Consider the following 23,234-nt stretch of genomic DNA (forward strand, 5'->3'; position numbering starts at 1 on the left):
GGATGCGGTGCCTGCGGAGCTGATGGGGCGTGCAGGCAGGTGTGGGGCGCAGCGGCAGACATGGGCCTTACAGCACGAAGCAGACGGCAGGGACGGGGCACGCAGGCAGGGATGGATGGCTGCAGGACGAACAGGGGATATTGCCAAAAGCGGGACCCAGTGGCGAGCACAGGACCGGCTGGCAGATCCAGGGACGGGCCCCCTCCCGTCGCCGTGCGCTGGTCTGCTCTCTGGTGTGCCTGCCTGCTAAGCCTATGAGCACTCCTAGGGCACGTAAGCTGCAATGCTGGTGCGCCGTGTCACTTGACGCTCACGTCTGCCTGGAGGTAGAGGCTGCAGGTGCTTGGCCTTAGGAGCAAAGCCTCTTGGTACAGCTCTCTCAGCTGCCTTCAAGCCTTCGCTTGAAGGTGTTGGCTAGTACTTGCAACTCCAGCATCTGCTAATAGAACATTCAAAATGCAAGCTGTGACAATCAAATGAGAACATCAACCTGGCCAAATTTGTGTTGGCTGCTTGTGAAAGGTTTGTGGCAGCTCCTATAAGTCTCTTGCAAAACCACAAGAAAATGTATTATTACACACGTTCCTAAAGCTCCAACCATGAGCCTATTTGAATTATCCCATAGTGTCTGGGCACATGTATTTACATACTTGGATTATTCCTGGAAAATGCACACCTCACTGAAGAGCCAAATAAATCACATAATAATCCTAAATAAAACTGTATGTTGATGAAGCAGCGTGTGCATGGACTAAAGACTGCCACATTTCATCTTTTATGTGGTCAACCATTGTTGAGGAAGTCTTTGCCCTGTGCAGAGAAGGCATGTTGGTTTAAGGCTCAGATCTGCACATGAAATCATAACAGCTCTTTCACGTTGAGATTTATAACCTATTTCATCTGATAACTCTCCACAACCTGTTATTTACACAACAAATAGAAGTGCTATGGTTAACATTTTAGAAATGCTCTTTCAAGTACAGCTACATATAAAGCACAGTAGCTTAAACTGATAAGTGTTTGCTTATTCAAATACACCCAGGAATAATCTATGAATATGCATGACAGATGGACTTCCGGAACCTTTGTTTTCTTTCTAAAGACATATGGATGGGCAAAGATGTAAACATTCTGCAGTTCTTGGTTTTATTAGCATGTAATTATAGAGGTTAAGGAACCTATATGCATGGGATAGCGAGGTCTAAAATATGTCATGAATACAGCATGGTCCAAGAAACTCAATTTGGCTGAACAAAACATGACATCCAATTTGTCAGGAATTAGCTGTTTAAAAGTTTCATTCATAAGGAAACTACATTTATCTTTTAAGAAATGATGAGGACATTTCCTAGCATTTACAACTGTCTGAAGGGCCTGAGGGTTCAAGGTAAAACCAAGCTATACAAAAATTGTCATTAAATGTTTTATTGACAATTGTTACTGTTTACATTACAAATTCTCTGTTATTATGTAAGATTTCTCTATTGTCACATTGTCACATTGAGTTTCTAGTTACATGTGATTTTACACTCTTTTGATATTGAAAGTGAACTACTGTTGTCTAAAGGTAATGTAATTTAAAAAAAAAATCTTACTGTTATGTCTAGAATGGACATGAAGACTTTTGACAATACTATTTTTAACCAGAGAAGAACGTAACAGAATTTACAGAAGTATGCTTCTTACTCTGAGACTCACAACAATATTGCCAGGCACAAGATATCAAATCTACACTGTCATCAGACCAGGGATCTGACAAGACTTAGAAAGATTTAAGATCTTTTAAGATCTAAGAAAAGATCAAGGCTTCATGTGTAGGGAGGGACTGTACATAAGGAGATTTCCCAAGGAATGACTCGTTCAGAAAAAAAGAGACAATTAGCAACTTTGAAGTAATTTTTAGCATTAGCCAGAAGAAGGCAAATAATACATTTAGCTATGATATATTTTCCTCCACATTTAGAATGCAGATAGGGTACACTCTTAACAAATTTATCTTTTTCCTCCCAGCAACATTGCCTTGGTATTAAAAGATAGAATTGTTCTATGTCTCCTTCTGTTTCCTGCAGAAATGACAATGCATTTTTAAACACAGACTTGCAGCTCTAAATTCAGGTAGAGCCTCTGAGCAGACAGAATACATGGTAGGTTGATGTTAAATTAAACATCTGAGGCTTTAGGCATTTTCTTACATCGTTCTCAGAATTACGCAGCATGTTTAGCTGTAATGCTCCTCTGCACTACAACAGTGATGTACCACTGCTGTCAGTATTTCTGCAGGATTAATTCCAGGGGCTCAGACTTTCCAGCAGCTCAGAAGCAATGAAGAGGGGCACATTTCCATTTAGATATTCACAGTTTCCACTTAGCTGCTTGCATAAATAGAAGTTGCATCTGTGAGCAGCAGCTTGTGTTGTAAGTATACAATCCTTTCATTCATGTAGAAAGTTTTTGTGATACTTTGGTCCTGCTTAGATGGGTGTCGGGTTCTGAATGTGGGACCCCACAGGTGCTTCACAGGGTAGGCAGGTTCTTTGTCCCTGTATGTCACCTCAGTGCAGACAATGTAGAGCCCCAGCACTTTTCAAATAATATAGAAAATGTGTGTCTAAGTTTTCCCTTCTTTTCCTCCGCTCCTTGCCACTGATACAATGATTTTCAGCTTGTTGTAACAGTTTCCATTCCACCAGTAGAGTTAACTCAGGTACAGGGTGGATGAAGTACATTGTATGAGTATCTTCATATTCCTTTTCTTCTGTATTTTTAACTACATATTATTCAAAATCAGCAGTAAGTAGCAAACATGATTTTTCTTTATAGTTAATATTGGGCATAACTTTGACTTGAACCGCAGAAGTTAAATTATAACCAGTGGAGGAAGTAGTTTATGCAGAAAATAGCAATTTGTGCAATATTAAATTTGTCAGTGAGCTAAAATTCTCATTCTTTAAAAGATAATAATTTCCCTTAGAACATGCATTTTTTACAGTGTAGTGCCATCCCAGAGAGTGAAACTCTAGAAGTATGACATACTAACAATGATAATAACAGTGAAGCAGGACATCTACAAGTCTCTCCTCTCCTCTCCTCTCCTCTCCTCTCCTCTCCTCTCCTCTCCTCTCCTCTCCTCTCTCCTGACAAAACTAGCATTTTGTTGGCTATGTGCATGCATCAATTGGATTTTGCCTTTTGGCATCTGAGCAGACAACCACCTTCTAACTCTAGCTGCTCTACTGGTTAATAATCACTGTGATTATTCTAGAGGTGGTTTTCCAGAGTCTTCAGAATCAGGCCTTCAGGATCAGTAACAGAATATGGTGAACTAGCAAAAAATGTCACAGAAATTCAGGAATCAGCATAGAAAAAAACCCAAATAATTCACATGCAAATTTAAATATTAAAACTACTTTGTATGAAAAGCAACATTATATTTGTACAGTAGTAGAAAATTATCAGTGGGTTTATCTTTCTATATTCAAAATTTATTGGAAACAGTTCAGAAATAGGGAAGCCGGACTGAAGTAACTAATTGGATGAAATGTTTAAGTGATTGGAACACTTAATCTCTTGATTTTGGGTTGTTCAAAACTCAGAATGTGACAACATTTGTTTTTCTTAACATAAAAAATGACATCATAAACTGTTAAGAAGTTAAACAATAAAGCACAACTTTAGGATTTTTTTTTTTGGTGTGCGTGTGTGTGCTTTGAATACTTGCTTGTTTCATGAACGAAAACCTGCTCTTTATATAAGAGCTCCCAGCAGAGACTACATCTAAACCACTTAACATTCCAAAGTATAATAACACATATAAACTCTGTTGGGTGAGGCTTTCTGGGTGAGGCTTAACTAGCTATACAAGATCTAGGAATAATAACAATAAAAAGTTGTTGAAATTGTCATAGAGTGTTTAAAGACCTTCCCAAATCACTTACCATCTGCTGTTCCCCAAGGATATGCAGGAGATACTTAAAATACTAAGATATGTAACATTTGTGGAAGAGGCAGACTGATGCAGAAGTTATTTCTGATTCTCTTATCACTTCATCTGTAGCTTAGAAGTCTCTATACTTCCAATGTAATCAAGAAACAGTCACATATGATGTACATATCATTCAGCCTACATTTAGTAGGACTATGATTTTTCAAGGATCTATGGGGTTTTTAAAAGATATTTCCTTTACCCAAATAAGGAAGCCCCAGAAGTGGAAGTCAACAGTGCTGCCAAAATATGTGGTCATGTCTAAAGTAAGAAGCACATCAGGGAAGTTCCAGTACAGCCTCCTCTAGCGGTCCTCCCTCCTCATTTAGGGAAAAGGAATGACAATAATGAAAAAAATGCAACTTCTCTGACTTGTGAATGCAAGTGGTGGACAGAAGCCAGGAGGTCTCAAAGTTACTTGCTAGTATCCTCTTACATAGGGCAAGGTAGATCCATCCCATGAAAAGAGCTGCAACATCTCAAGGAAGGAAGCCTCTCTGAGATATATTTAAAACCTGTTATCTGTTAGGATTAATACTGTTCTTCATCCCACACCTGTAATCCTTGGTCTTCTTGCAAGTGCTGGAGGGAGAGACAGGTTGGTAGCAAAACTCTGTCACCTCCTTCCTCTTCTCAACTCTTCTCAAGTGATTTCATCACTCAGAAAAGAAGATGGGAGCAGAATATAGTCATCAGCATTTGAATATGCTATGTAAGAAGCTGTAGGAAAAAGAGCTTGACCTTCTTGTTGACCTGTAAGAGACCATTTGCGATGCAGACTTCAGTATTTTAGCATGATCCTTTTACTCCCTACTGGAAGATGGAGTAGCTTTGCTGGTATAGGAGCAGTCGGGCAGTTACACATTCCAGTCCCAGAAAAAAGCATTTTCTGCTGCAGTAGAATGGCACTCTCTGGCATGGCTGAAGTACTTGTTTGCATATTTAGGTGCTTTTTTCCCTTCATTAAAATATCATGCTAGCATAGAATAAGGGCATTTTTTCTTACTGTTGTGTACTTATAGCATAGTTGGAAAACTGTTTCTGAATGTTTGTTATTTATTCCAAAACAAATAATGGCAATTCCTATGTTCTGTCATAATGTTTAGCAATACAACATTTTAAGTTTAGTAAGTATTTCTTATTAGTCTTATCTGATAAGAAAAATAAGCAGTCTTATTTGCCTCCTAAGGAACTTTTCAGTACTATGAGCTTTTGCTCATGATGGCAATACCAAAGACTTAAAACAATTTAGTTAATATACCAGTAACAGAGCCCTTTGTATAAGCTTCATGCAGACAAGATAAGCAAGCCTACATGCTGAAGAGCAATCCTTCCTTAATTCAGTATGCATTGTAAAGGCAAGATAAGCATGCATAGAGGCAGTTTCACAAGGCATGCATTAGATTTACTGGAAATAGGTATTTAACACATGCATTAGATTTACAGGAAATGAACAGGTATTTCTATATATTATATAAATAATATTGTATAAATATTATTTTTTAAATGTATATAATGACTGTGCTTTTTTCCTTGGTGTGCATCTTAGAAAGAGAAATCTGCTATGCACCCAGCGCTGTAATAAACCCACGCCTGCTTTCTAAACTATCATTTGGTTTGGAAAGGTTTATTGGTTACAATTTTCAGTAACAATGTCTCACCCTTAGTGAGATTAATAAAAATAAAAATAGGCTTTCTCGCTCTAAATTAGATTGCCATCTGCAGACCTCTTCTGCTGAACCAAACATACCAGTGGCTTCTATTAACCTACTTCTTTTGCCCTATTTTAGAGCAAAATCCAGTCTTTTGTGACATACAATCTAACAGCTAGATATATAACAGCAAGCAATGAAAATGCAATAAGTAAGCATCCAAGCCCTTTTAATTCCAAAGTCTTGATTAAAAAAAAAAAAAACAAAACCAAAAACACAAATCTGTAAGTATTTTCATACAACTGTTTCATTTGCACTGTTCAGACATTGGTAAATTGCCATCTGATTATCTCTGCAAAGCAATATGTTAATGACATTTTAGAACAGTATCTGTTGTTTTACTTGAATCCAAACCTGATACCTAGCTCCTGCATCACTTCAACTTAACTCTCCAGGCAAGAAATATATCTTAGTTACTATCATTCAGTGTTTGGTACAGAGCACTGAACATGTCGTAGTTGATAAGCTGACTGGACAACAGTGCAATTCTCAGCATGAAACACTACTTGTTTCACAGCAGATGATAAACTGCAGGTAGGAGCCACATGCCACTTTTAGTGTCAACCTGAAAGCCAGCAACCTGAAGCAGCTCTGATTTTAAAGATCTGCTCTAAGACTTTATTTTCACAGGTTGAAAGGCAAAAGGCACAATTCTGATCACCTGTGCTGACTTACTGTATAAGACAGACTTCCCACACTGATGCAAACTATGGCCGTATCAATTTTATCCTCTGACAGACTTAAATAGATTTTATTCCCTGAATCTTTCCTTAATCATTCATCTGTCTCTTTTCAGAACCTTCTCTAGCTTAGCATCCTGAATGAGTTATGGATGTAAGAAAGTGATCAGAAATATTTGCATCTGTGCTAGATACCCTGGTAATATCAGCTATTCACCCCTAGTTAGTTTTCATTTTTTATACATCCAAGGGTTGCATAAAACCTCTTGGCCACTATATCATGTGTTCACAGTATCAACTATAAGCTAGAAATCTTTTCCAAATTGTCTCTTTCCCAGGTAGAGTCTTCTATCCCATAATATGAGTTGTGTTTCTTTGAAGTTACAGGTAGGAACACATTTGATTTAACAAAATATACACAGTCCATTTCTACTTACCCTGCTTATCAAAAAGTCCAAATCATTCTCTATTACTCAGATTGATCACAGTCTATTATTATATAAACGAAATCATTATAAACCCCAGCATTCTGGGGTTATCTGCATGTTTCTACCAAATGATCAAGTCCCTTACTGACACATTGACTTTGGGTAGATAGAAGAGCAGCCGTTTTGGAAGGGTTGTTCCTGTTTTCATCATGTATTCCTTTCTTTTCTACAGAAGATGGATCAACTTCCCACAAAAGCAGAACTATTTACCTTATTCCTTTTCGGCTCTTTATAGGCATAATCTGACTTTATTTGCTTACAACAAGGGAAGATTTATTTTCTCAAGAGGCTAATTTATTCTTTTTCCTCTTGCATCCTCAAAAAATTCCAGAAATTATTTGTAAACTCTAAATTATTCTGTGCACCACTGTCTTTTGACAGAGTTATTGAAAACCAAAATGTTTTAGTTACATAAACCATCCAGTTTCATATTTTTTTTTCATTTATTCCAACTTGTTCTCTCCCAATACTGAATTAACTTTCACACATCAGAGATCTAGGGGAGCAGATCACCTACAATTCCTTGAGTTAAAAGGCCACATAAACTATCAACTTTTTTGAAAACTGAGCCCATGTGAACTCATTAGCCCGAATATTCTTTTGTGCCAGAAAAAATGACCAATTTTTGTGGAGTTACATATTAACAGCAGTTGGTTGAAAACAGAATCAGGTCCAAAATCTTTGAGGAGCCTAGGCTGTCTGTATGGAAGTCAGGCAACTGTTATATGGAAAAATTACCAACACAGAATATCTTCTTTTAACCTAACATATAAAGTGTATGCATATTAAAAACATTTACATTCACCAGTGGCAGACACAGATAACCAAATTAGTTTTCTCCTTCTTAATAATGCTGAGAGAACAACTCATGTGCTCATAAAGACAAAGCAACCTGAAAGGTTTAGTCAATCTTAACTATATTCTCCTTTGGCACCAAGAAACACATCACATCTCAGTGTTAAAGTGTAACAAATAAAATAAAATAGAAATCCTGTTACCACTTCATGTTCTGTACAAAATGGAAGCAGTAGCCAACAATAATGCACATCATAGCCTGACAGTCTGAAGCAGAGCATTATGAAATTCGACAGGTGCACATTAGACTTGCTGGAACAATGCATGGAAAAAAGTGTTCTCTCCTTTTTAGAGTAACAGCAGTAACTCTGCACTAGTGATCCCAAGACAATTCAGTGAAGAACAAGCTTTGAACCAGGCATTTGGTTGGCAGCTTAGCTGTAAAGCAAATCTACCTCCTCTTCTACTGACTGATACTCATTTGTCCAATCTTTTGTTTCATGAACAAGTAATTCAGGTGTGAAGTGTTTTAAAATATCCTAGTTTAAAATCTCCTCTTCCTTTGCTTCTAGAGCAGTTGTTTCTTTCGGATTGCATTCTTGTTCCCTATATAGGCTAAAGCAAGGGTCCTCCCACCTAGGAAGAGTCAGCCAACACCAGTCAGATGGCATTTGGAAAGACTTGCTGCAGTTACATGAACTCCTGTAAAACATTGACATAAATGGGGACAGAAAAACCCACAGCTGGTAGAACTGAATAGAAAGGTGTTTCAGATGGAAAACAAATAAGAAATAAGACAAATGTTAACAGGTTAATCTCATGGACCTTGAAGCCCATTGGTCAGCTATGGATCAGATGCAGTCTTCTGAAATTCATTTCAGAAGTCAGAGAAGTTCAGTCCTACTGGTGAGGAAGTAATCAGAGCCTGATGAGAATGCCAGCAATACCCTCTTATCTGAGATGCAAAAAGTCATGCCCAGCTGTGATGAGTCCGAGCCTGTGTCCATTCTTTTGCATGTATCCTTGTAAATCTCTTACCACATTTCATACCATTTTCCTGCAGGCTAAAACTCATTATAAAACTCCAGATAATGTTTTTATTTAAAGACTTTAATTCAACTTGTTGATACTCAGGAAGCAAGTCTGCAGCTCCATGTCACTAAGAATTTTCCTCTTCACCTTCTCTCACAAAGTTTTCACAGTGGAACACTTACAAGATGAAAAAGTGTACTTTTTGAAAATTGAAAGATGAACATTACAGCCACAAGATGTCACTGAGGCTAAAAAATCACTAGGAGACAAAGTGGGCTAGACATATTTTAAGGAAAGTAATTGTAGTTCTAAAACATGGTGTACAGGAAGTATGAGGGGCAGGTTACATGTGTCAGTCTCCAGCTATCTGATGAGAACTAGGCAGAAATATGCCACTGTCTTGGCACACAGTTGACTAAATTCTAGCATGCATGGTCACAGTCTGTCCAACATTGACAGACAGGCTCAGCCAAGTGGGTACTGATTTCATCTGGTATGGTAGATCCTGCATAGTTAAAAACAAGGAGCAGGAAAAATTAGCTCAGCGGTAGCTTTTCTTAGGGCTCCACAGATTTGTATTCTGGTAACTCTAGAGTCTTATCTCCTGCCCTGGACAGAAGTTGACCAGACTTCCTCCTCCTCCTCTGCTACAGGAGATGTATCAGTCAGGATAAGATCTCACAGTATGAAGGAAGGTGAGAACTCACCTTCCAGTCCTAATTAGGGGTTTTTTGAAATAAAGTAGAAGATACTCGTGCAGAGCATGTAAACAGTTGGCACCAACTTCAACACTCTGCAGCCTGCTCTGTAATTCACTAGAGACTCCTTAAGAGATTGATGACTGTTCTTTAGGCTGCGAAGCCTATTGCTCTCTGCTACAGAACTAGAGGGATAGTCGCATGTATAAAAGCTTCACAAACGTTTTTTCTTTCTTGACCAGGGAAAAAAAAAAAAAAAAAAAAAAAAAAAAAAAAAAAAAAAAAAAAAAAAAAAAAGAAGATATTTCTAGAATACATGTTTCTTTTAAGGCCTATACTTTACAAACTATATTCTGCCCTAGAAATTTCCAGGCACTTCAATTACATACTATTTTGAATTTTGCCTTTTGCCTCAGAATTTTTTGAGATATATTTGGTGTTATGCAAATAGGAGCACTAACAGTTACTCCAAAATTTCTCCACAGGTGAGTTTTGTTCATCCATGTGTATAGAGGAATTGGTTAATACGTGCTATCAAACTAATTTTTTAAATAAAGACAAAGAGCTACTAGTAGTCAAATTTGATTAGAAACTTATAATCTTGCATTAATGTTAACTAAATTTTACATATTTTAACAAAACCCTTCAAGTTTTGGGAAACCCAGTGCATCAGAAGTCTATGAGAAATTAAACTTTTGTTTAAAAAAAAAATAAAAATCCAGTGTTTATGGTAAATACATCCTGGTTACCTTGGCACAAATCACAGCTGACTACAGACTAAAATTATGCTTCCAAGAACTCCCACAGTTTAGTGATTGTCATTCTGTTTCAGTGGACTTCAACATAGATGCTAGCATCTGTTGTACTCTCTATCAAAATATAAACCCAAATCACCCAGTTTAGGGAAGGTGAGGCGTTAGATCTTCATCTTGCGTGTTGTATATTTTTTTCCAGCTCGCATTTAAAAAACGAGAGAAAGAGTAACTAACTATAAAATGTCTTCACACATCACTAATAAAATAAAATTGCTGCCGGAGTTCAGTGCTCTATCTTGAGCTGTCTTTGACACTCTTTAAGAGTCCCAGCAAAAATGACAAGGATTCAGCACACTAAGAAGTGGTAATGTACTTCTTTTTCATTCCCTTCCAGGCTAATGTGGAAACACATTATAGGGCACCATGGCACCACCTACTCTTTATCTGCAGATTGTGATATAGCACAATTCCACAGACATCTGAACACCGTTTAACGTAACTGTTCATAAGAGTATATGTCTGATTTCTGCCAACTACTTTACCTACTGAAAAATAAAGTATGAATAACAATATTGTAAAGAGCCCTTAAATGAAGAAAAATTCCTGCTTTCACTGAAAGAAACACTCAAAAGGTCTGACACTGCAGAAAATCAGATTCCCAAATGGAAATTACTCATTTTGTTACATAAAATCTTTACTTAATGATCTGCATGTCTATTTTAAATACTGCTTCAAAAAAGAATTAGAAACTGTTCAAAATTTCAAATAAAATTTATTTTATTAGACTTTAAAGAAATTCAATAATTACAACTTAACAACTTCCTCTGAAGTAGTACCTACACAGCTATCTACTCTTTTATCATGCCTGTCTGGAGAACAGAAGCACAGATAGGGTTAGGATGCATCATAGTGCCATTGACAGTTTCTTAAAGGAGAGTTTTAATCAGTTCTTCACTAGAAATTAGAGAAGTGACATCATCCTTGCATTCAGTATAACATTAATTCTTTTAAGTAATAACAAATCAAACATTAAAATGCTGTTACATACTATAATGCCGATTTCTACATAAGAGTTTTTTGTTGGTTTTGTTTTGTTTATATAGCAGTAAACCGCTTTTTAATTTGAACCATAAAGCATGGATACTGCTAGTATTCAGTTTTACTTAAGAAATACCTTCTTCTGAGAAAGAAAGTAGCCTTTTGCCTTTTGGTTAAGATAATTTGTTCATAATGCCAGTCTCTTTAATGTGGACATCTGCCCAAATGGAACAAGATTTGCATCAGGAATCCATAAAAGCATTAAAGTTAACATGAATTACCAAAAGCATGTAAACATCTCACCCTTAACTACTACTATAAATTAGCTCCTTTGCCCTTAGAAACAACCTGTGGACTTTCAGAATGCCCACATCAGACTTCCTTTGTGCAACAAGAGTAAACATGTACCTTACATAGGGAAAATAGGAACTCTGCCTTTCTGAAGAAGAAAAAAATCACACACATTCAATGACTCCATCTCCCACTCCATAACCTTCAGTTCAAACTCCTGGATGACAAGTAGAGATGTTGTATACTAAATTTGGGGCACTTTCAGACACTGGACCAATAGGACAATTAATTATTTGTCTTTTTTGATTTTCTCTTCTCTTGTGATATAACTTCCACCCTGCAGTGCTGCCATCTACCTGCTGCTGTCCAACAAGAATTGCCGAAGAGGATCAACAAGAGTTGCATTTGGAAAGCAAGCTCTTTCTAAAGCTGGAATTGGCCAGTGCTTTGCAGTTTCCTGTTCACAAATATGCCATATAGAAAACTGCAACTTCATGTACAAAGGTCTATATATAAAAGCCATGGACAATTTATTGACACATCTGCAAAAGTTACCTTGTGAAAATCTGTGCATCAGCACAAGTGAATGCATTGGTAGGTAATGAAATGACACTGAATCTTATTTGCAAAATTCTGTTAGCTTTGAAAATTAAAATTGTTTTATAGAAAATTTCGCCCAGAGAATTTACATTTATTCACAAAAGCTAACGTACACTTAAAACAAGCGTTTCACGCTTCTCTACAATGGAGCTATCATCCACCTTAACTAAATTCTGCATTTCATTGGTGGGGAGATGAGAGCAGTTTGCTTGGAGGGTTAATAAGAATAGATAATGAGTCTTTGTCACTCCACTTGTTTGTGCAGCATTCCACATTTTCCTAAGAAAGGCTACGAATATTGCAAAAGATGCATAACTTCTTCCTGAACTGATCCCTTCAGGGCTAAATCAGAATTAGCATTCAGACTGAATGAATCAAGAAAGACGTGTTTAATTATATTGTCAAGCAATATTAACGTCAAAATACATTAAAAGCCTACAGCCCATCAGTCTAAAAAGAAACAATCTGAAAGCCTCAATTGTCTTTTTCTCTTTGGGCTTTATCAATTTTCGCTAACTTATTTGTCAGAAATTGTATTTTTTCATGTAAGGGAACAAGATAGTCTTACAAGTCTGGGGTGTATTAGGTATTACATGCGCACCAATAATTATATGATATTCCAAGGAATTTAAGTTTCTTACAGAAAAAAAATCTTAAGAAGATTTTTCCAATAGTAAAAAATGTGAGGAAAGGGAAAAATGCAGTCAATCCTGTTTATTCCTGAAGTGATTTCCAGATAGAACTCAAACACAGAACACAAGATTTCAAACTATAACTGCAATAGACAGTTTTATTTAATTTTCATTCAAAGCTAGGCTTGTGAGGAAAGAAAAATGATGATAGATATAATAGCTAAATTTTAAATTTTTGTTGTCGTTTACTATTCAACAGTTTCACTCCAGAAAAGTATAGAAATATTTCACCACCAGGAAGCTAAACTATTCTAATACACTACTCTGACTTCAGGCTCTACTTCTGAAACACCAGAAGACCATGTTTGAATCTGTCCAGCATGGAATACGTTAGTAATTCACAGCTGCACAGTAGGCTGTCTTTTAAACAGTTCAGGACAGTTTTAAGAGAACAATGTTTGCTATTACAAAAAAAATTTACTATGAGCCATGTCTCTTTGATAATCTTAGAAGAGACTAAGTAGGAACAGAGGTCAAGATGTGCTGTTTTGAGGATGCTGGTGCACGTAGATCAAGTTTGTTTCAAGAAATTTATGATTGTAGGTACTGCTTCTACCCATTCCTCTGTGGGTGTGGTATCTTTCAGTGCTGTTGAAGTGGCATCTGCCACAAACAGTATCACTATTCTTGATTTAAGTCTGGATGTTCCTATTACAATGAGGAAAATAACTTGACCCAATAAATTCATAACCTCCCTTCAAAAATAATCAGGAAAATAGCAGGTAATAAGATAAGAATTTGTCAATGGTGATCTGGCAATAATCAGATGCTGTAAGAAAAAAAAAGTGTGAAAAATGCATTTATATGGACCAAAACTAAAATATTGGTTTAAACACTATTCTTCCATTAGTAATTTTCAACATGCTTTGCAAACAAGGTATAAAATCTCTATTTCACAGCTTGGGAAAGAAAGGCACACAGAGATATGCTTATAAGGGGAAAACTGTCACAAATAATAGGGTTACGGGAGATAAACACCAGCCAGTGTAAAATGGAGCACTGCTACTGGTAAGACCAGATCCTGACTTTTGCAAAGTTTTAATTCCGGTAACACTACAATAGTTTTACCTCTGGAGGCCCTGGATTCTATTTTAAAAGTTTGAAACACTGGTTTTAGAATGTAGTAAACCAGTTAATAAAAACCATATCTAATTATATTAAAAAAAAAAAACAAACCAAACCACCAAACACTTTTAAGCCATGTTATGTTTCAGTTGTGATATGCATTCTTCCAAAGTATAACTACATTGTGTCAGAGAAATAATTCTTCTATAATGTGTAGTCAAGCGGCACTGGAACTACCTTCGTCTAAGGCACACCTAAGATTTCAGTACATGTGTGTGATACAGAAAGCCAGAACCTAGTCAAAATGAAGACCTGTGATACATAATGATCATTCAGATATGAATTATATCTCCCCCTTACAGTGTCATTGGTAGTAAGTAATCAGAATGAAGAATTAACTTCATTGCCTAAATAGGTGACTGCCTCATACTGAAGGCCACTACATGTTATGGGCAAGCTTATAAGCATTTTATGAGTTCTATAACAATGTTCTTGTTATAAGAGGCTCCGTATGGAATTTTCTGTTGTGTCTATGGCATTTACCTTAGATAGGACTATAAATTCACATATATTAAACTACTTGTATGGAGAAAAGCAGGTTTTGTTTTTTGTTTTTTCTAGTAAACAGTGAACATTTTCATGTCTAGCTTCTGGGCCAAAGAATGTACCTTTTGTGGGCAGTTAAGTAGCATTTCCTTAATGCCTTGAAAAAGATTCACCATACATTTAAAGATAGTTTGATAGATAGATAGATAGATAGATAGATAGATAGATAGATAGAGATAGATAGATAGACAGATAGACAGATACGTATGTACGTACGTACGTACATAGAATTTTACAGTTTCCCATGAGAATTTTTGGATAATCACCTCTTTTTTGCAGGATTTTAAAATCCCAGAGTAGTACCCTGTTGTGGTTTGAACTCAGCAATCAGCCAAACATCCCTTGCTCACCCTCCCACCACCTAGAGAATGAGGGAGAGGGAATGGGACGGATCAAGAGAGACTTATAGGTAAATATAAAAACCAGTTTATTAATTATAATAAAACAATAACAATAATAGAAAGTAAGATAGGTAATGCACAATGCAACTGCTCACCACCTGACAACTGATACCCAGCCCATTCCCAGCTAGCACTCCAAAAAAACCCAAAATCTTGCAGTCCCAGAAGCAAGACAGAACCCCTCACCTTCCTGGCCAACTCTCCTTTATACACTATCATGATGTTACATAATATGAAATATTTCATTGGCTAATTTGGGTCTGGTGTTCTGGGTGTGCCCTTCCCATCTTCTTGTACATCTGTGCATGGACAGGACTTGGAGAGTTGGAAATACCTTGATCTCTTAGCAACAGCTGTAGACATCTGTGTATTATCGGCATTCTTCTCCATGAATCCAAAACAGCGTTATTCTAGCTACTAAGAAGAAAAACTAACTCTAACTCAGTCAAAAGCAGGACAGACTCCACCCCTTATTCCATATAATTTACATTACGCTCAGGTTCCCAATACATTCTAAGTAATCACCATTCCTTTTCCTGGTCTCAGATATCATTCCCTTAGTCTATGGGCCATCCCTCCAAAATCTGTACTGAGTTCATTTAGTCCATAACTTCAGATTCCATTTGTCGTGACAGTCTTTTAAGGCAGGAGGGATCAGTCAGTGGAGCGGGTGGCCTTGCTCACAGCAGGGGAATCGCATGTAGTCTCTGTTACAATTGAAGTTTATAGTTGATGTATCTGGCATGGTTTGTGCTGAGTCTGCAGGCTGAAAATGTCAATCTCAAGGATGTTGCTGGGCACCATTGCTGAGATCAGTCCTGACTCTATCAAAATTCATCTTTTTTATTAATGTGATGTCATTAGCATAATATGTATCAACCATAGCAATGACGATATGCACTAACAGGATTATTTGACTGGTAAAATGATACAGTTCAATTCATTGGCTATTTTCACCTAAAATCAAATCTCCTTGAGGTACACATGGGACTTCCCCGTCCTTCTGCATTACCCACCAAGTGCATCCAAGTCCTTGGGTAAAAGTAATCCCATGCACAGGTTTACCTTTACCCAAGGCAGGAATAACGCAGACTGTCTTCCCCAGCATATATTTAATGTGCACTCCAGAGACTTTACAGTGTGCAGAAGGTTTGACTGAAGAGAACCAGCCTGGTTGGCAGATCCTCTCATACTGACTAACCAGGGCTTTGATAAGTGCATGTCCCAGTGCTTGAAGGTCCCACCCCCCATTGCTCTCAGTGTAGATTTAGCAACCCCTTGTACCGCTCAATGTTCTCAGAGGCTGGTGCATGATAAAGGATGTGATATGTCCACACAATACCATGTTCTTTGGCCTAAGTATCTATGAGATTACTTCAGAAATGTGTCCCATTGTCTGGTTCAATTTGATCTGGGGTGCCATGCTGCCATAAAAGTTGCTTTTCAAGACCTGAAATAGTGTTCTGGGTGGTGGCATGTGGCACAGCACATGTTTCCAACCATCTGGTGGCTGATTCCACCATTGTGAGCAAATAGCATTTGCTGTGCCGAGTTTGTGAGAGCGTGATATAATCAATATGCCAGGCCTCCCTGTACCTATATTTTAATCATCATCCTCCATACCAAAGAGGTTTTAACCATTTGGCTTGCTTGGTCACAGCACAGGTCTCACATTCATGGATAACCTGTGCAGTAACATCCATGGTGAAGTCCACCCCTCTGTCACAAGCCCATCTGTATGTTGCATCTCTTTCCTGATGGCCTGAGGAGTCATGGGCTCAGCAAGACATAAATTTCTCACCCTTATGTTGCCAGTCCAGATACTCTCGAGCCACCTTGATCTTAACGGCTTGATTCACCTGGTTTTGGTTGTTTTGATATTCTTCAGTGGCTTGACTCTTGGGCACATGAGCATCTATGTGATGTACTTGCATAACCAGATTCTCTACCCAAACAGCAATATCTTGCCATAATTCAGCAGCCCAGGTGGGTTTGCCTCTGTGCTGCCAGTTGCTCATTTTCCATTGGTGTAACCACCCCCACAGGGCATTTGCCACCATCCATGAGTCAGTACAGAGGTAGAGCACTGGCCACCTTTCTCACTCAGTGATATTCAAGGCCAGCTGAATGGCTTTCACCTCTGTAAACCTACTTGATTCACCTTCTCCTTCAGCAGTTTCTGAAACCCGTCATGTGGGGCTCCATACAGATTCTTTCCACCTTCGATGCTTCCCAACAATTTGACAGGACCTGTCGGTAAACAGGGCATATCACTTCTCATTATCTGGTAGTTTATTATATGGTGGGGCATCAGCATTCAGCAGGCATCACCTCTTCTCTGGCACCATTCCAAAATCTTTATCTTCTGGCTAATTTGTGATCACTTCCAATATTCTGGGGTGGCTGGGTCTCCCCATTCTAGCCCACTGCGTGATGAGTGAGACTCATTTACTCCACATGGCATCAGTTGTATGGTGTGTAGAGGGGACACTCTCTTTGAACATCCAACCCTGCACTGGCAGCTGGGGAGGCTGTTTTGCTGATTAGGGATACCAATTAAATTCAGACACCAGAGTGAAAAGAGCAGGTGTATTTTAGTAGAAATAACTAAATAATATAACAGAATAATACAGAAAACATACAGTAAGAAAAGACAGAATAGTGCACTTAAACAAATAGGAAAATACAGGGTAAAGCATCAAATCATTGCTACCTGACAGAGAGAATAGTGATTACGAAAAGATACATCACCACATGCATACATTACCATCATCCAGATTCGCAGTCACTGGGGGGCCCCAGTTACAGTGAGGATTTGGAGAACATTTCCCTGAAAGTGGGAAATCCTACGCTGTGCGTCCACCCGTAGGTGAGGCTTCCAAAGTCGCTGTGAGCCGGTCCAGCCTTATATATCCGAAACTCAGCAGGCCAGAAGAGCTGACACCTGGCCAGGGCTCAAGGAAGAAGCCAAAGGAGTTTCTCGGCTCATCTGGTGGGATTATGCGCAAGGTCTCACATCAGGTGGGGACAGACACCTGTCTCCATGACTCTGTTATCCTATTCACATACAAAGGAAGGGAAGGATACATTCAAGATAGCTACATCCTCCATGCATATTTCACTAATGATTACATACTGAGTTAACATTTCAGTTCAGGGCCTGTTGCTCAGACTTCAGCACTTCTACCTTTTACATCAGAATAGGTGGTTTGTTATGACTTAGTATAATACCTGTTAGCACAATGGTTATCAGTTATGAAATATACAAGATTCATCTATAGGTCAACTCTGGCCTGGGCGTGTTGTCCAAGCTTTAGCACTTCAGAGGCGGGAGGAGCTGTGCTTCAGTCCCCTCTGAAGCAGCTCGGACCCCTTCATTTGCTGCCAATATCTCTTTTTCAGCTGGAGAAAAGCAGGCTTCAGATCCTCTATATCCCCAACTCCAAAACCCCAGGGGTCAACCCTGAGTCTCCTGTGGTGCTCTCTGCCAGAGACTCCAGATAGGGCCATTTTCCCCAGTTGCGGTATAGAGCACATTTTTAACACCTTGTCTTGTCCAAACTGACCCAAGGGCTACTGCATGAACTATTTCCTGTGTAATTTTTTCAAAGGCTTGTGATTGCTCAGGACCCCATACAAAATCATTCTTTTTCTGGGTCACTTGATAGAGAGAGTTTACAATCTGACCTTAATTTGAAATATGCTTCTCCAGAAACCCCCAATTCCTAAGAAAGATTGTGTTTCATTAGTCAGTGAGGACATAGCTGTTATTTTATTAATCACATCAGAATCTGATGACATCCATCTTGCCATTTTATTCCTAAAATCTGAATCTTCTGTGAAGTTTCCTTGACCTTACCCCACTTTATGGCAAAAACAGCTCTCTGAAGTATTTGGACTATTCTCTCCCCTTTCTCAAAAATTTCTTCTGCTGTATTACCCCATACAATGATGACAACAATGTATTGCAGGTATTCTGGGGCTTCACCCTGTTCCAGTGCAGTCTGGGTCAGTCCATGGCAAATGTGTTTCCACCCCTGGAGCATTTGATTCCAGGTGTATTGGACACCCCTCCAGGTGAAAGCAAACTGTGGCCTGCACTCTGCTACCAAAGGGATTGAGAAGAATGCATTAGCAATACCAGTTGTGGCATACCACTTGGCTAACTTTGACTCTAGTTCCTATTGAAGTTCTAGCATGTCCAGCATGGCAGCACTCAGCAGTGGCATGACTTTATTCAGGCCAAGATAGTCTGCTGTCAATCTCCATTCCCCATTAGACTTTTGCACTGGCCATATCAAGCTGTTAAAGGATGAGTGAGACTTGCTTATCTAGTCAACGGCTCTCTAGTCAATGAATCAGTTTATGTATAGGAATTAGAGTCTCAGATGGTGTGATACTGCTGTTGCTGCACAGCTGTAGTAGAGATTGGCACCTGTTGTTCTTCGACCCTTAGCAATCCTGCAACAGAAGGGTCCTCTGAGAGACCAGGCAATGCAGACAGCTGTTTGATTTCCTCTGTCTGCATGGCAGCTATACCAAAAGCCCACAGTAACCTTTCTGGTCCTTAAAATACCCTCTCCTGAGACAATCTATACCAAGATTGTATGGACCAGTCACAACGAGGTACTTTTGCCACTCATTCCCAATTAGGCTCACCTCAGCCTCCAACTGTTGAGATTCCCCTGTCATTCCTGAAATACAAATGGGTTCTGCCCCTTTAAAATTTGATGGCATTATGGTGCATTGAGCACCAGTGTCCACCTTATACTGCTAGGGGGTCAGACATGCCAGGCCATCGAATCCACACAGTCCAACAAAATCAACTGTCCCTGTCCTCCACCTGGCTGGAGGCAGGGCCCCTCTAATGTTGGTCATAATACCTGCTAACAACAAATGGGTTAGTGTGGTGTGCACAGGAAATACAGGTTTCAGTCTCATCTTGGTTAGTCACTTCTCATAGTGACTTTTATCTTCTCATAGGATTGGGACTAAAGTCAACCTTTCTGCTGTGTTTGGGCAACTGATTACTGGAAACTGGAGCAGTATTTCTCCCGAAAGAACCTCAATTTGCTGTTGTTGTTCTTCCTTTCAACTCACATACCCGCTCTTCTAGGAAGTAGGTAGGTTTCACATCCCATTTTCTCATGTCACGCAGATGATACCACAGGTTTCCCATGTGTGTACCGGTTCTCTTGAGTAGGGAAATGCTTGCTCCTAATAGCTGAGATCCTAGTCCAGGCAGATGGGGAGTAGGACATATCCTCTTTAAATTGCTGAAATTCTCAGGATAGTTTTTCCACAGCCATGACAAGGGAGGAAGAGAGAGACTTTCTTCATATTGCTGGAGCTTGCAAGCCAATTCATGCACTGTTGGTCCCTCTTCATCTCTCCAGTCCGTTACTACTAATTCATTGGCATACAATGATGGTGTGAGCCATACAAACTTCCGTCACATGGGCCAGGACCATTGGACCTCATCTGGATCTGTGGATAGCTGCGCATCATCTGGGTCATAATAAGCCATCTTCTGCATGGCTAATTACCTCAAGTATTGAATACCTCTCCCTACCGGTCCACTTACTTGGATGACATACATCTTCCTTGAAGGGATACCTCTCTCTTACAATTGACAGGAGTCTTCTACAGAGACTGAAGTTTTGGGTCCTTCTCCCAATTGCCTTGTCAATGCCCCCTTCCCTAGACAGGGATTCCAGCTGCCTGGCCTCCCTACCCTCTAATTCAACACTACTGTCCCTGCTATCCCAGCATCAGAGCAGCCAAGTAACAAGGTGATCACCAGGTTGGAGACTGAAATCCTTTTGCATGTCTCACAGCTCACTCAGGCATAGGGATCAGGTGACTATCACTGTCTCTGCCTCCTTTTCCTGTTCTTGTGGTGGTCCTGGTTCATCATCATTCTTTATAATGCAAAGTGATTTTTTTTTTTTATACTTCTTTGTATGTATAGGAGCAACTGACACCATCACCATGGTGATGAACCATCACTTGTTCAGCTGCAGTGCCTGCCATTGGGGCAGAATTAGCTGCAATACCTGTTGCTGGAGTTGGACTGGCTGCAGTGCCTGACATTTTATTATAAGAGCCAGAGACCTTCTCCTCCTTTTGAGGGTACTGACTAGCATTTAATAGGGCTCCATAGGCATGAGTCAGGCCCCAGAATGTTGCAGTGAGCTGTGTCTCTCTGAATTACCTGGATGACGGAATACTTTTTCCAAATATTTTATTCATTTTTCAGTATTCTGCACCTGTCTGGGAGTGAAGTTCCAATACACTGGAGGTACCCACTGTTCTAGGAACTCGCCCATGCTATCCCACACCCCCGGCCACTCATAATTCTCCAACCTTGGTGTAGATCTCTGGGTGATACTCTTAAATAGTTGCTTAACCCTGAACAAAGCCTGAACTGCGTGCAGGAACACACTGGCTCCCAGCAGTAAGATGACCATGTTAGTGTCAACATTCCAAGTTCTCATAATTCTCAAATGCAAGTGTAAGTAGTCCCAGGACTAACATGTTCATCATGCTATAAATCAGTGTTATATAGTACAGCAAAGCAAAAATCTTAATCTAACTCCCACAGGCGGTAAGCAACAGTATGGGGACTAGATACAGAAAATGAGGTGATGCATAGCACACAACTTTAAGAATGAAAGCCACGATTCTAATAACCAAGCAATCAACATTATGACCAGCAACTGATAAACCAATATAATGAATGCTTATAACAAATTTGTTATGACACACTGATCATATCTGTCATTATCTCAACCTTTGGGGCTCCATGTTGGGTGCCAAAAAGGCCTGTCATGGTTTGAACTTGGCCAGCAGCCATCACCATGCAGCCACTCACCCATGCTCCCCCACCCAGGGGACAGGGAATTAAATTGGATGGATGAAGGGAGACTCTTAGATTGAGATAAAAACTAGTTTAGTAATTGTAATAAAATTTAAAAAAAAAAGCCAAACCAAAACAATAATAGAAAGTACAAATAGCTAATACACAATGCAATTGCTCACCACCCTCTAACTGATACCCAGCCCATTCCCAGCTAGCAATCCCCAAAAAAACAAGATCCCGCAGTCCCAGAAGTGAGACAGAACCCCCCTCCTTCCTGGCCACCCCTCCTTTATATATTTAGCATGACGTTACATGACATGGAATATTCCATTGTCTAATCTGGGTCCACTGCTCTGGCTGTGCCCCCTCCCAGCTTCTTGTACACTCGTGCATGGAGAGGACATGTGGAGTTGGAGAGCTTGATCTCTTAGCAACAACCATAAACATCAGTGTATTATCAGCGTGCTTCTCCCTGAATCCAAAACAGCACTATTCAAGCTACTAAGAATAAAAATTAACTCTAACCCAACCAAAACCAGGACATACCCTTACCCTGTAGTCTATTTTAGGAGCAAGTGTTGTATTATAGGTTAAATCTTCAGGCAGAATGGAGTAGTGCCAAGGCTCTGATTGTGCTGAAAACATTCTTATCAGTTTCAATAATTTGTTCTGATGATTTTGGGTAATGGTAATGGTAAATGTTTCCAATGGTTAATGAGTTTTCAGTTTGGATGGGATGAAAACTACAGCAAAACTAGAACAAACCACTTAGTTCATTTATAGTAGTTACAACATCAGGGACATAGTGGACAACTTGTCCAGTTCAGGGCTCAGATATGCTTGTGGTGAACCTTGGAGTACTGCTTTTAGATTTGTACCTGCTGTAGATTAAGCAAGCTCTGAAGTCTCTCAAGTTTGAGGAACAAATTACCACAGAATAGACTACTTCTTTCCCTTGCTCACAAAACATTCTTATTTTGATCTCTCAACCACAACAAACATTATTTGTTGGAAGCAATGAGGAATGGCTTGCTTGTAAATTACATTTAGGAAGGGACAAGGAAGATGTTACAGGTAACAGAAATCTTTACTGGTATTGATAATTTGGGATATCAAAATATGTGTTTGATATGAAAGAAGATATGTGTCATTCAGCCTAAGAACTCTTCCTGTGTATTCAAGACCAGCTTTAAGCTTAAACTGTGTGTCACGTAAGATGTCTCAAACTAAAGTTTATCAAATAGGTGCCTAGTATTTATATTTTTTTATATGTAGTTGTCTTAATGACCATTATATATTTATTCTCTTATGACACATGTAGTTTTGGGTTCTGGCTAGTAATTGAAAATTACTCAAATAAATGCATCTAAAACAAGGAATACAGCTCCTAGGTCTACACACACACTGTGGCCAATTCCCAGCTGCTGCAAAGACCAGCATGTGTATCATCCCCCCGCCTGGCCTCTTTTTCCTTAGAAAGAAGGCTGCAGGAGCAGTTGGAAAGGGATGTTTTGCACTTCCAGAGACTCAGGGGAAC

Source organism: Athene cunicularia (assembly GCF_003259725.1).
Source record: "Athene cunicularia isolate RWA chromosome Z unlocalized genomic scaffold, athCun1 chrZ_part2, whole genome shotgun sequence".
NCBI lineage: Eukaryota > Metazoa > Chordata > Aves > Strigiformes > Strigidae > Athene > Athene cunicularia.